This window comes from Balaenoptera borealis, assembly GCF_965194805.1.
Source record: "Balaenoptera borealis genome assembly, chromosome: 17".
Lineage (NCBI taxonomy): Eukaryota > Metazoa > Chordata > Mammalia > Artiodactyla > Balaenopteridae > Balaenoptera > Balaenoptera borealis.
The window spans coordinates 58,456,201-58,470,174 of NC_138876.1; positions in this window are offsets into that span (position 1 = coordinate 58,456,201).

Below are 13,974 nucleotides of genomic sequence, written 5' to 3' on the forward strand. Positions count from 1 at the left end.
AGAAAGGCCATATAATAAGAGTAGGGCTACTCTAGCTAAAAATAAGCTCTAAAGAATAAAGTTGATTCAGCAGTAAATTACCTGCCTGCCAGCTCAAAACCCAATACTTCTAAAGAAAGAAGGGAAAAGTCAAAAATTCATTCAAACATTTGAAGATATACCTTAGAATGCCTAGCACACAATCAAAAACTAGTAGATGTGAAGAAATGACATAGCATAGCAGCAGTGACTACTTCCCAGCTCTCCTGACAGGGTTTGCCCCCTTTGAGATACTCTGGCAGTTTAACATAAGCCCCAAGGGAAAAAAATAAAATAAAAGAACAATACACCTAAGGCAAGGCAAGTAAATAAATAATTAAATAAATAACAATAAATATAAAAAGAAGAGGAAAGAGAAAGAACAGGTAGAACACTAAAACTACTAGAGCAGACAGACAGCAACCAAAAATAATTAAAGAATTTATGATTTAACTACATTAAGAAAAATATTTCTGTAAATTGAAAAGCTGTATATTTTTACTGAAAATTAACTAATTTAATTGAAATGAAGAATGGTTACTATTGAGAAGCAAATTCGTGTCTTCAAAAATCCAGAGGAAGAAATATCTCAAAAGAGAGAAAATGTACAAAGAAAAGGTAATCATGAGGGAAAGAAAAGAAAAATGGATGATGATCTAGGACATTTAATAAATAAATCATAAAATTTCAGAAGAAAAAAAGTAAATAACAAAGGAAAAATTATTTACATTATAAAGGAAAATTTGTCAGGTTTTAAGAAAGATTTGAATCCACCAATTTAAGGTCCTTACTGAGATTCAAGGAGATTTTAAAAGATACGCAGTAGGGATACCTGGCAATAATGTTGGAATTTTAAGGTGGAATATGCTGAACAATGCCCTCTCAAAGATATCAAGTCTTAATCCCTAGAACCTGTGAATATTGTCTTTTATGGTAAAGTCTGCAGATGTGATGAAATTAAGGATCTTGAGAAGGTGAAATTATTTTGGATTATTTGGGTAGGCCCTAAATGCCATCATAAGTATCCTTATAAGAAAGAGGCAGATATATATTACGTACAGACAGAAGAAAACAAGACAATGTGACCAGAGGCAGGGATTGGAGTGATGCAGCTACAAAACAAGGAATGTTGGCAGCCACCAGAAACTGGAAAACAAGATGTATCTCAATGCTCTCTATTGCTTATCTATTCTGAAGATCTGCTAAACATTTAGAGCAAATGTTTGTAACATATTCAGAAACTGGAACACGCAAGGAATGAATTCTGCTAGAGCTTCCAGAGAGAGTGTGGGCCTGCCGGTTCCTTGATTTCAGTCTTGTGATATTTATCTCAGACTTATGACCTCCAGAACTATGAAGAAAAAATTTCTGTTGTTTAAGCCACCCAGTTCTAGGTAAATTGCTACAGCAACTGCAGGAAACTAACACACAAGGGTAAAGAGAAAATTTTATAAGTTCTCATGGAAGAAGAACAAGTTACTTCAAAAGGCAAAAGAGGGGAAAAAAAGGCAAAAGAATCAGACTAATATCAGACTCCTCCCCTACAACTCTAGAAGCTTGAAAACAATAGAATAATATCGACAGACAACTGATGTTAAAACAACAAACCAAGTATCTTAAATTAGCCAAGATGTTAATTATCTGTCAGAGTGAAAGAAAAGTATTTCAGATATTTGAGGATTCAGACAATATATAACCCACATGCCATATCTGAAGAAAAGGTTAGAGAAACTAAGTAACAAATGAGTCAAAACAGCTGGAGAAAGTTAAGGAGGAAGGGAAGAACAGAAAGATATGAGCTTTTCAATACATTATCACTAAATCTAAGTGGATAAAATGAATGTGTAATATAAATGAGACATTTAAAAAAGAAAACTTAATAGCTGCCTTAAAAGTCACAAATTTTTTCAGCAAAATGTAGGTGCTATAGAGAAAGAAAACATAAAAGCATTTTAAATATATCATCTTATTGGAGGGAAAGCAGGGAAAAATAAAGCATTTTATTTCTTTAAATAAAGGGGGAGAAGGTCATTAGTATTTTGCTTTCATATAATAGTAAAGACATATCTCATTAGAAATGTGGTATGGAAACTAATGTGATATGAAAACACACAGAAGAATTATTAACAAGAGGAAAATAGGGAATGAAAAATAACTTCAAGTCTACAAAAATAAAGAAAAGAGGTAAAGGGAACAATACAATTAAAGAAATGGTCATCTTAACATGGAACAAACAAAATATAATACACTACTTTGTAAATGTAATACACTATTATGTAAATGTAATACACATTTACATTTTACACTAAATGTAAATGGGCTGAATTCTCCTATTAAAATGTAAACAACACAGTCAGTAATGTGGGGTTTTCTTTAATACAAAACAAATTAACTCAAAATGATTAGGAAAAAAGTTTTAAATTTTAAATAGTCCACGAAACACCAAGAAAATCCCAAATTCCAGAATCTGAAAGGTACACTGGTGCCTCAGGGACTGTCTCAAAGAGGAAAGCAATATGTTTCCTCACTCATTTCTTAAGGACAGAAATGAGCTCTGACTTTTACTCACACCTTTACTCACACCTGCAGGTAAAGTTCTGTAAGCCATGTTTCCAATCCAACACTGCCATAAAGGAATAATAAAATGGAAATTTCACTTTAACGTGGTTTTATCTCCACTCCCAAGCCCCTCAAAACTGACAGAAAAGAATGAAAAAAATACACTTCCATAAGAACAAAGAGAACAGGAGGGTAGAGACAGCAAATGAGAGATGTCAAAAAATTATTGCAAAAGACATGAAACATAATCATGGTACAAGGCGGCATGGTATATACAATTCAGCAGTCAAAATGTGAATATTGTGGGGTGGTGGTGGTGGGATGAATTGGGAGATTGGGATCGACATATATACACTAAAATGTCTAAAATAGATAACTAATAAGAGCCTGCTGTATAAAAAATAAATAAATAAAATAATTTTTTTTAATGTTGTAAATATTGATAGGATAGTGAAAACCAAAAATAATGATAAAATTACACTGAGAAGCAGTGGGAAGGAGGTCTTGCGTAAGTAAGGTCAACCTTTAACAGTAACAAGAGCCAGTAGATATCTAAAATCAATAAATTAATAGCTAGCATTAGAAGCAGCTTCTTTAGACATACGAAGGAAATTATAGAAAATAGAAAGAAGGGCATGCAGTTTCCCTTGAAGGCGCAGGATCTGGAGCAGAGAGGAGTGAGGCAGAAAACTGTTGTACTTTGTCATAAACTTTTAAACTGTGTGATTTTTAACCCTACATATTTTGGATTGATAAAAATTCAAATTATTTTTCTAAAGTTCAATAAGGCTCAAAATAAGTTCAGTAAGTTTATAAAATATAAGTCATTTTTTCAAATTTCAGTCTTTACTAAAAGGTGCTCCAGTATTCTCAAAAGATCAATGCTACCACTTTCATGACAGTCAATCTCCTATGTGTACTACTGTTAAAGGTTGATGTATATTAATGACCGTCATGTGTCACTAGAAAGAATCTTTTCCTTGGAATGGAGGGAATTGTAAAGGATTATCACCTTACATCTACATTTCTTCCATATCTTAACCAACTTTTGGAAAATCTTCCCACTACAAACTTCCACTTGATCACCCTCTTACATGATATTTGAGGAAATGTAAACTGGAAAGAGTGTGGAATTTGAAGCCAGATAGACAAAACTTTGAACTCTTGTTTTCTAACTTCCTAGCTTAAGCATATTTATTAATTTCTCTAGCTTACATTTTCTCATCTATAAAACAGAAGTAGTAATTCCATTATTATATAAAACAATGCATGTAAACATCTTGAAGTGTGCACAGCATACAGTAGGTATTAAATAAATGATGGATATTTTATTACATAGATTTCCATGGTATTTTAATCAGAATTTTGTAATCCGAGTGCCCATAAATTCACAGGCCTACAAAACAAGGCCACATATACTTTTAAAGTTTAAATTATCATGACACAACTCTCCACAAGCTTCATTAGCCAAAAAATAGCACCCCTAAAAATGTCCCCAGTTATTTTGGGGGATTCGAAAAAGTCCTCACAATTATCCAGAAACTAGTTACTCCCTATATCTGCTCCTCAATTTCCTGTTCTGGGCCTCCTGTATCCATGCTTCCTGCCCGTGAGGCACCTGGAGAAGCCCCCCAGACCAGTCCCACCACCACCCCTTATGACCAACGGGGTCTGAGTGAAGGCTGCTGCATGAAGAGGCAACCAGGACAGAGCACTGCAGGGAAAAAGGAAAAAGACTCTTTCCTAATTCTATGTCAGACTATAGACAAGATTTGTTAAAGTTATTTGGGCAGGGAGGATAATTTAAGTTTGGGAATTGGGATTTACTTTTTTTTAAATGAGGCAGATTTCAATCTGCATATGGGAATTTCTGCAGGTAGTTTTTCTGCCCTTGGTAAAAACAGGAGCCAAAGCCATTCCAAATGCTTAAGATTCAAGTAGTACGCATATTTAGAATCAAAAAGTTTCTTGAATCAAAATAACTTTGTACCCATCAATATGACCCAGCCCGAAGAATACACTAAATCATCATTATTTGCAGATTAGGTAGTTGCGAATTTGCCTATTCGCTAAAATTTATTTGTAGCCCCAAAATCAATACATATGGTACTTTCAAGGTAATCCTCCAACATGGAGATACTCAGAGTGGTGAAAAATTTGTCACCCATGCACATTCCCAGCGGAAGTCAGAGATCCTCTGCCTTCTTGTTTTAATTCTCATAGTGTAAACAGTATCCTTTTAAACAAGTGTCCTTTTCAAGAATGTTTAGTGCCACATTTTTCACACTATTGTGCTTTCTGTTGGTGGTCTTGTTGTTTAAAATGGCCCCAAGTGGGCTTCCCTGGTGGCGCAGTGGTTGAGAATCTGCCTGCCAATGCAGGGGACACGGGTTCGAGCCCTGGTCTGGGAAGATCCCACATGCCGCGGAGCAGCTGGGCCCGTGAGCCACAACTACTGAGCCTGCGCGTCTGGAGCCTGTGCTCCGCAACAAGAGAGGCCACGACAGTGAGAGGCCCGTGCACCGTGATGAAGAGTGGCTCCCGCTTGCCGCAACTAGAGAAAGCCCTCGTACAGAAACGAAGACCCAACACAGCCAAAAATAAATAAATAAATAAATTAATTAATTAATTTAAAAAAAATGGCCCCAAGCATAGTGCTGAAGAGCTGTCTAGTGTTCCTAACTAAGCACAGGAAGGCTGTGATACGTCTTATGAAGAAAATACACGTGCTAGATAAACTTCCTTTAGGCAGGAGTTACAGTGCTGTTGGCTGTGAGTTCTCTGCTAATGAATCAACAACATATATTAAATAAGGTTTTTTTAAAACAGAAATGCACATAAAAGAAGGTTACATATTGATTGGTTGATGAAAATGTGACCAGAGGCTCACAGGCACCTAACCCTGTATTTACCTTGGGGCAATGGTTCTTATTCCCTAATTCAGTGTTCCTGAAAATGCCTAGATAACTGCAACGAATAATAAGAATCTATTGTATTCTGATCTTAGGAAGGCAATAGGGGAAAAAGCTCCAAAAGTTCTGAGCTCTGTTCACCAAGTGGGTTGCTACAGGTGGTTTTACCCATACATCAGAATGAACCCTTCTCCAACTCTCCTAGGACTAGGAAGATGTGGATCCAGGCCACTCAACCATGGTCCAGGGGGAGCCATTCACACTGGAGCTACCCCAGCTAATCTCTGCCCAGGAACAGAATACCTTATTACTGAGGATCAGCTCTGGAGCCAGCAGTGGGAGAATGGGGCCTAGAAAACTACTCATTCTTAGCTTTTCCTGTTTGAGGCCTGCACCTACTAAACGGGTTTCTTTGTTTGTTTAAGTGCCCAGTGTTAAAAGGGTATTGATTTACTTGAACTAGGCAAGTAGACTAGAGTGAAGTGGAATAAGTGACTGTAAATTAATAAAGTTGAGCTTTATTTATATAATAAAGAGCTTCTTCTGAAACACTCTGAAGTAACTCTGTTTGCTGTTCACAAAGTCCTGCTTGAGAGTTACCTCAGCTCCTGACCACCACCTCTTGCCTGGCATCTTCCCGGATCTTTCTTAGTTCTATCAGTCTTTAAACATGGCCATTCAAACCCAGTTCATCTGCCTGATTGGAAACAGATACCAAATACTGGCTTCATTCTCAGCTCCTTTTCTTTCATATGCAACACACACACACACACACACACACACACACACAAGCATATGAATTGGTGCAAATAAATACTGGAAGAGGCATTTTCCGCAGTGTTATTCTTGGAGTTCAATTCAATAAGTCCAAAATGGAGAAGTAAGAAATGAGGAAACAAAGTGCCCTGCCAACTAATGATAATAGCAAGCACAGAGAGCTTACTATATACCAGACACAAAGTCTTTTACCTATATTAGCTCATTTAATTCTCACAACTCTATGAGGTTGTGATTTTCATAATCCTCATTTAAGACATACAGAAATCGAGGGGTAGAAAAGTTAAGTAACTTGCCCAAAGTTGCACAGTGACAGAAGAGAGACTTGAACTCAGGCAGTCTGGCTCTAGAATCCATGTTCTTAACCACAGCACAGCACTGCCTCCCCAACTATCTATAAATCCTTAAAGTGAGAGACCATGCTTCATTTTTCTCTAGCAGTTCCTGGTATGATGTGATTATACCATTGGCTCACAAATAGAAGTGTCTACATGAGAACTTCTCAGGGGCTTGGGTAATTTCTATAACATGAAACTACCTTGAAGGTTTTCAAGAATTAGTGATGTCCAGTGTGATGTCATTACCAAGGGCAAGATTATTGTTACAGTTAGCTGGTGATGCTGCTTCTCCCTTTCTAGAAAAACAGAAGCTAATCTGAAAATCAACAGGCTTTTGCCCAGTTTCCCACATGTATATCCAGTTCAGATTCAAAGGAATGGAGGTTTTGGTTCAAAATATGGTTATGGTTATGTGGAGTAGGGAAACAGTAACTATTCTTGATTTGCTGATGACTGAAATATGAGATGAGAAAAAGGTGAGGTGAATCTGAGATTACATACTCAGAGGAAATGGTACAGTGCTTATGACTAAGGGTGACAGAAAATTGAGGAAGATAGGATAGCCCATAAACAATGACAAGTAACTCTGCTTTTGCTATATTGAGACTGCCAACAAAAATATCTGTTAGCTTAGTAGCTCTGTGTCCTGTCAGTCAAATATTTATCGACTGCTTCCCAGGAAGATGCTCAGTGGCAAATATTCTAGAAAGACAAGCACATTACTACATAAATGCCATAAAATGTGTTGGAGAGATTTCCAGCCACTGCTAACCTCATCTGAGTAAATGTGAACAGTTCATTAACATCCAGAGAACCATCTAGATCTGACATTCCAGTCATTTTAAATCTTTCAAAAGTGAAAAGATTCAATAAATATAACACAAAACAAAGTATGTTTCCTACTGTTTCATAAATCAATAGTACTGTTTTTCACAAACATCTGACTCTAGCCAGGATTCTAATGTAGCAATTTGAACAAACTTACAAGCAATACTTTACTTCATTTGTTTGAGGGTACCCATTGATTTCTTACATATAAACTCCCTAGTTCATTTAATTATTCCCAGGTGATCTGGAACACCGTTTTAAACTTGACTACCTTTCTTTCACATGCCAATCTCTTTGAGACATAAAGATTTAATATCTATTAATAAGGCAACAATCATTTGAATTTTACATATATAAAAGAAGAAATTTCAATAATAATGTCTATCATTCTTAAATATTGTTCATGTTGTAACAAGTTAGTGTTGTCATTTATGTACTAGTATAGAATTACTTTATACAATAAGGTATTGATTTTTCAAACTGCTTTCCTGTAGCCCAGGGTTCTGGGGTGTGTAAGGAGTCTATCTGGGTGAAAAAAGGAAGAGAACTAAATGGCCAAGGGAATTGGGCCCACAAGCATCATTCTAATCAATTTTTAAATCTATCATAAATTACAGTTCTACATACAATATAGTTTGGGGATAAATAATCTCTAGTTAAAAAAAATAAACTACCTCTAATGGAATTCTGTTCTGCCAAAGGAAAATATTGCAAATCTACTTCTAGTCTTCACCCTGTAAAAACAATTAATGTTTTAGTGGTTTCAAAGATAATGTGCTTTCATTATGCTCAGCTATTGGTTTATGTAATTTCATATTAAGTAAAATCTCAAATGTAATCAAATATCACAAAACATTTAAGTCACAATTAAAGGTAATACACTTTCAATCTGAAAAAAAGTTATTTAGACACCTTTTCCTAAAACAAATATATTACCTTTCACAATAATCATCAAACTGAGGTAAATATTTCTTTTCTTTTTCACACCTATCAATAATCTTTCTTAGTTATTCGCAGTTAAATTGACTATTTTGTCTCCAAAATATTCTACTGTCTCCACTAGTTTATTTTTCTATTCTCCTACATGAATAGAAATGAGGCATTTCTATCATATGACAAAATTAAATGATGTCATATGCCTGAAGTTCAAGGATAATTTAATTTTACATTTATTCATTTGCGGTATTTCTAAATTTATTTGAAGTGCTATGTTATTGTACAGAAATGTTTCCACCTTTATAATGAAAATACCTCAGTAATTTCATCAAGATTCTGCAAAATCCATTTAAAGTTATACAGATAAGAAATAGTCAAAATCTCTTTAACATAATTCCTTCATAAATGTCAGTATGTGACCAACATATGTGATTCAGGAGAATCATTTTTTGCAAAATTAAACTATAGATTCTTTTTTATTCTTCATCACCTCCTTAAAATAAAAGAAATGAATAGATTGACAACACTGGACAGAAACTTTGAAATTATTTTATCTAACATATTGTTTAATTATTTAACATGAGGAACATAACAACCCACAAAAGGAGAAATAACTTATTTAACAGCAAAATTATGACCAAAACACAGTCTTCTGTCTAAAGCCCTTTCAACTACATCCTCATAGAACAGAATGTTATATGTGATAGCATACAATAAACATAATAGAGAATTGTAGCAGCATGTCAAGATAGCCTTCCGTGAACTGTCTATAGGCAATTTTAAATAGCTAAGCAATTGGCTTAGTATCTGCATGTCATTTTCTGACCTAATGTTTGCTATTTTAAATTTTAATGTGAATGACTATTCCTATAATCTTGTGGTAAATATATTTAAATAGAACATGTCCTGTGTGTTTTGTTTATTATTACAATTTCTAGAGGAGGATAGGAATTCACAGAAGGCTAAAATTTACAAGCAGCTCATGCAGCTCAATATCAAACAACAAACAACCCAATCCAAAAATGGGCAGAAGACCTAAACAGACTTTTCTCCAAAGAAGATATATAGATTGCCAACAAACACATGAAAGGATGCTCAACATCACTTATCATTAGAGAAATGCAAATCAAAACTACAATGAGGTATCACCTCACATCCGTCAGAATGGCCATCATCAAAAAATCTACAAACAATAAATGTTGGAGAGGGTGTGGAGAAAAGGGAACCCTCTTGCACTGGTGGTGGGAATGTAAACTGATACAGCCACTATGGAGAACAGTATGGAGCTTCCTTAAAAAACTAACAGTAGAACTACCATATGACTCAGCAATCCCACTACTGGGCATATACCCTGAGAAAACCATAATTCATAATTCAAGTCATGTTTCACAACGTTCATTGCAGCTCTGTTTACAATAGCCAGGACATGGAAGCAACCTAAGTGTCCATCGACAGATGAATGGATAAAGAAGATGTGGTACATATATACAATGGAATACTACTCAGCCATAAAAAGAAATGAAATTGAGTTATTTGTAGTGAGGTGGATGGATCTAGAGTCTGTCATACTGGGTGAAGTAAGTCAGAAAGAGAAAAACAAATACCGTATGCTAACACATATATATGGAATCTAAAAAAAAAAAATGGTTCTGAAGAACCTAGGGGCAGGACAGGAATAAAGACGCAGATGTAGAGAATGGACTTGAGGACGGGGGAGTGGGAAGGGTAAGCTGGGATGAAGTGAGAGAGTGGTATGGACTTATATATACTACCAAATGTAAAATAGATAGCTAGTGGGAAGCAGCCACATAGCACAGGGAGATCAGCTCAGTGCTTTGTGACCACCTAGAGGGGTGGGATAGGGAGGGTGGGAGGGAGACGCAAGAGGGAGGAGATATGGGGAGATTATATATATATATATATATATATATATATATGTATGTATAGCTGATTCACTTTGTTATAAAGCAGAAACTAGCACACCATTGTAAAGCAATTGTACTCCAATAAAGATGTTAAAAAAATAAAATAAAATAAAATTGCCTATGTTTGGAATGTCTCTCAGCTCAGGCAAAATGACTAGGGGCAGGCAGCTTCTTGGCTTTCCTTCCTCTCTGGCCTGAGGAGGCACTAGCTCTTTCCTCAGGCACTGGCACTCTGGCACTCTCACCATTCTTAGGGTTTCAGTTACAGGAATCATCTCTAACTTTCAGAGAACTGCATCTACCTGCATCATGGGTAGATTCCCATTTGAGTACTTGACTCCCCACTCCATCCCAAACTCTTACAAAGGAAAATTTCTTTGCAGAATGCCCCATTTTAGTCACTCTGTAATAGCTATATATTTTCCCAAACATAATAAATAGTTTATGCTTCTGTGTGTTTCTGTTGCCATGACTGGATATATTTTTTCAACAAATTGGGGGACAATTAGAAAGTCTAATTTAGTAAATAGACAAGATAGCATATGCAAAATTCACCTGGGACTGGGGGCAAAAGGGACGTGAGGAAAAATCACTTGAGGACTAAGAAGGAAAGAAATCATTTTTGAAAGTGAATAAAAGGCTGTTTAATCTGAAGAATTTGCTGACAGTTGGAAGAGACGTGTATTCTCAAAGACATCATAGACTGTTATTTAAGGTGAAAAACTTTTGAGCACCCCAAGAAATAGGCAATCATCATTTGGAGGTATTCAAACGACTAACTATAGCTCAAGAGAGAAATGTTTGTTCATGGACAGTTGAAATTGCTATTAGGCACTGGAGATAGCACAGACTAGCTATCAAAATGTCATAGAGAATATAGTGGTTTCAAAATTAAACCCAAATCAATTAGGCTAACATAGTGGGATTACAAAATAAACATCTATTACTACAATATGTGAAAAAGAAAACATATCTAATCTTTTCAGTGAACCACATTCCACTGGGTAACAGGGAAATTTATACCATTTAATATCATCTCAGTCATTTAGAGTTTAACTAGTCTCCTTTTAGTGTACAACACTCTCTTTCAAGTAAATACGGTTCAGGGATTCTCCATGTACTTTCCAAAGACTACCAGAACAATATCTCCCATCCCACTTTCTCTTCTACAATGTGACCTTGCCACCTTCCAACAAGAAATGGGATCTAATTTCTCCAAAGAAGACATACAGATGACCAATAGGCACATGAAAAGATGTTCAACGTTGCTAATTATTAGCAAAATGCAAATCAAAACTACAATGAGGTTCCACCTCACACCAGAAAGAATGGCTGTCATTAAGAAGTCTACAAACAACAATGCTGGAGAGGGTGTGGAGAAAAGGGAACCATTTTACACTGTTGGTGGGAATGTAAATTGGTGCAGCTACTATGGAAAACACAATGGAGGTTCCTCAAAAAATCAAAAATAGAGTTGTCATATGATCCTGTAATCCCATTCCTCATCATATATCCAGACAAAACTATAATTTGAAAAGATACATGTACCCCAATGTTCAAAGCAGCACTATTTACAATAGTCAAGACATGGAAGCAACCTAAATGTCCATCGATAGATGAACAGATAAAGATGTAGTGTGTATACACACACACACACACACACACACACACACACAGTGGAATACTACTCAGCCATAAAAAAAATGAAATAACGCCATTTGCAGCAACATGGATGGACCTAGAGATTATCATGCTAAGTGAAATAAGTCAGAAAGAGAAAGATAAATGCCACGTGGTATCATTTATTTGTGGCATCTAAAATATGATACAAATGAACTTATTTACAAAACAGAAACGCACTCACAGATCTAGGAAACAAACTTATGGTTACCAAAGGGGAAGTGGGAGGAGGGATAAATTAGGAGTGTGGGACACAGATACACACAGATACATGCTACTACATATAAAATAGATAAACAACAAGGACCTATTGTATAGCACAGGGAACTATATTCACTATCCTGTAATAAACCATAATATAAAAGAATATGAAAAAGAATATATATGTATAACTGAAACACTTTGCTGTACACCAGAAACTAATACAACATTGTAAATCAACTACACTTCAAACTGTTAAAAAAAATTAAAGAAAGAAAGGGAGAGAGAGGGAGAGAGAAAAAGGGAGGGAGGGAAGGAGGAAGGAAGGAAAAGGATCTAAAATTCCAGTTCAAGATGGCAACAGAAGAGGATCCTGAACTCCCCTCCTCCCATGAACACACCCAGTCTACAGCTACATATGGGACAGCTTCCTCTGAAAAAACATAGAAAAAGGCTGAGTGAGAGATGGCACTGGTTGAAAGAAAGAATACCCACATCAAAGTGGGTAGGAGAAGCTGGGATACAATCCACCATAACCCCCATGCCCTGCACGGCTTAAAGGGACTCATAGTCTTTTTAAGACCTGTACCCAAGAAACAAGCTTCCAAAGCATCTAGCTTTGAAAACCATGGGGGTTCATGTCCATGAGACCCACAAAACTATAGTAATCTGAGAAATGGCTCAGAAATGGTTCCCATTCTTGGACTCACACATCCCAGGGCCCAAGTGAATAAGTGGCTGATCATGATGTGCCCATACTTTGTGTGGGAGAAGCTCATTGCTTGCCTTGGTGTGTCATCCTGAGGGGCAGGCATCTGATTTGGGGACCATGGTCTGGTGACAGAGACTGGTGGGTGCCATCTTTGTGCTCTCTCTCCCTTCTTCCATGCTCCAGAGTGCCAGTATCTCCCAGAGAGGAGCTTTCACACGTCTGGTCTCCCAGCTTTTGTGGCTGCCGCCGGGAACACCTCTATGTTGCCTGCCACTGGTGGCCAGTGGGGTTTATGTGTGTGGTCCCATAGGACTGTTTATATTAGCATACCTTAAAAGCTGCTGCCTGCGGCTCTGGCTTCCAAACAACTTGAATCTAGGTACTGACTGAGATCCTCCCCTTTGCAACACTGACAGGTCTTAGCACACCCTCAACTACTGGGAGCCATGAAAAATAAAATAGGCTACTTGAACAATCACAGATGTTTGAGAGACAACAGAGAGCTAGAGCAGGATTAAACAATAAGATTGATCTCCTACTCAAGGCCACTCCTTCAAGACTGGGAGAGGTGGCGTTTTACCTAATGCATAGAATCCAACACAGAGAGTCAAGCAAAACGAAAAAACAGAGTAATATGTTCTAAACAAAAGAATAAGACCTGAGAAAAAAACCCTTAAAGTTAGATATTATACTTACAGTGTTTATATTATTATTATACATACTGATTATGTGTAACTTTATATATTTAAGTTACTTTACACGTCTAAGTGACAAATATGTAATTTACTTTATATATACATTAAACATATTATTTTGTATAATTCAAAGATTTCCCAATTAAATGTAACAAGTCATATACATAAATTAAAACATGATTTAAAAAGTAAAAAAAAAAAAAAACAGAAAGAAAGAAGAAATGGGGTCAAAGTTCCTTCCCCTCAAATCTAAGTAAGCTTGTGATTGCTCCAAACAAGAGAGTATGGCCAAAGTGATGCTATGTGACATCCAAAGCTAGCTCATTAAAAGCGATGTAGCTGCCATCTTGCCCACTGGGACACTCGCTTTTAGAACACTAAGCTACCAGGTAA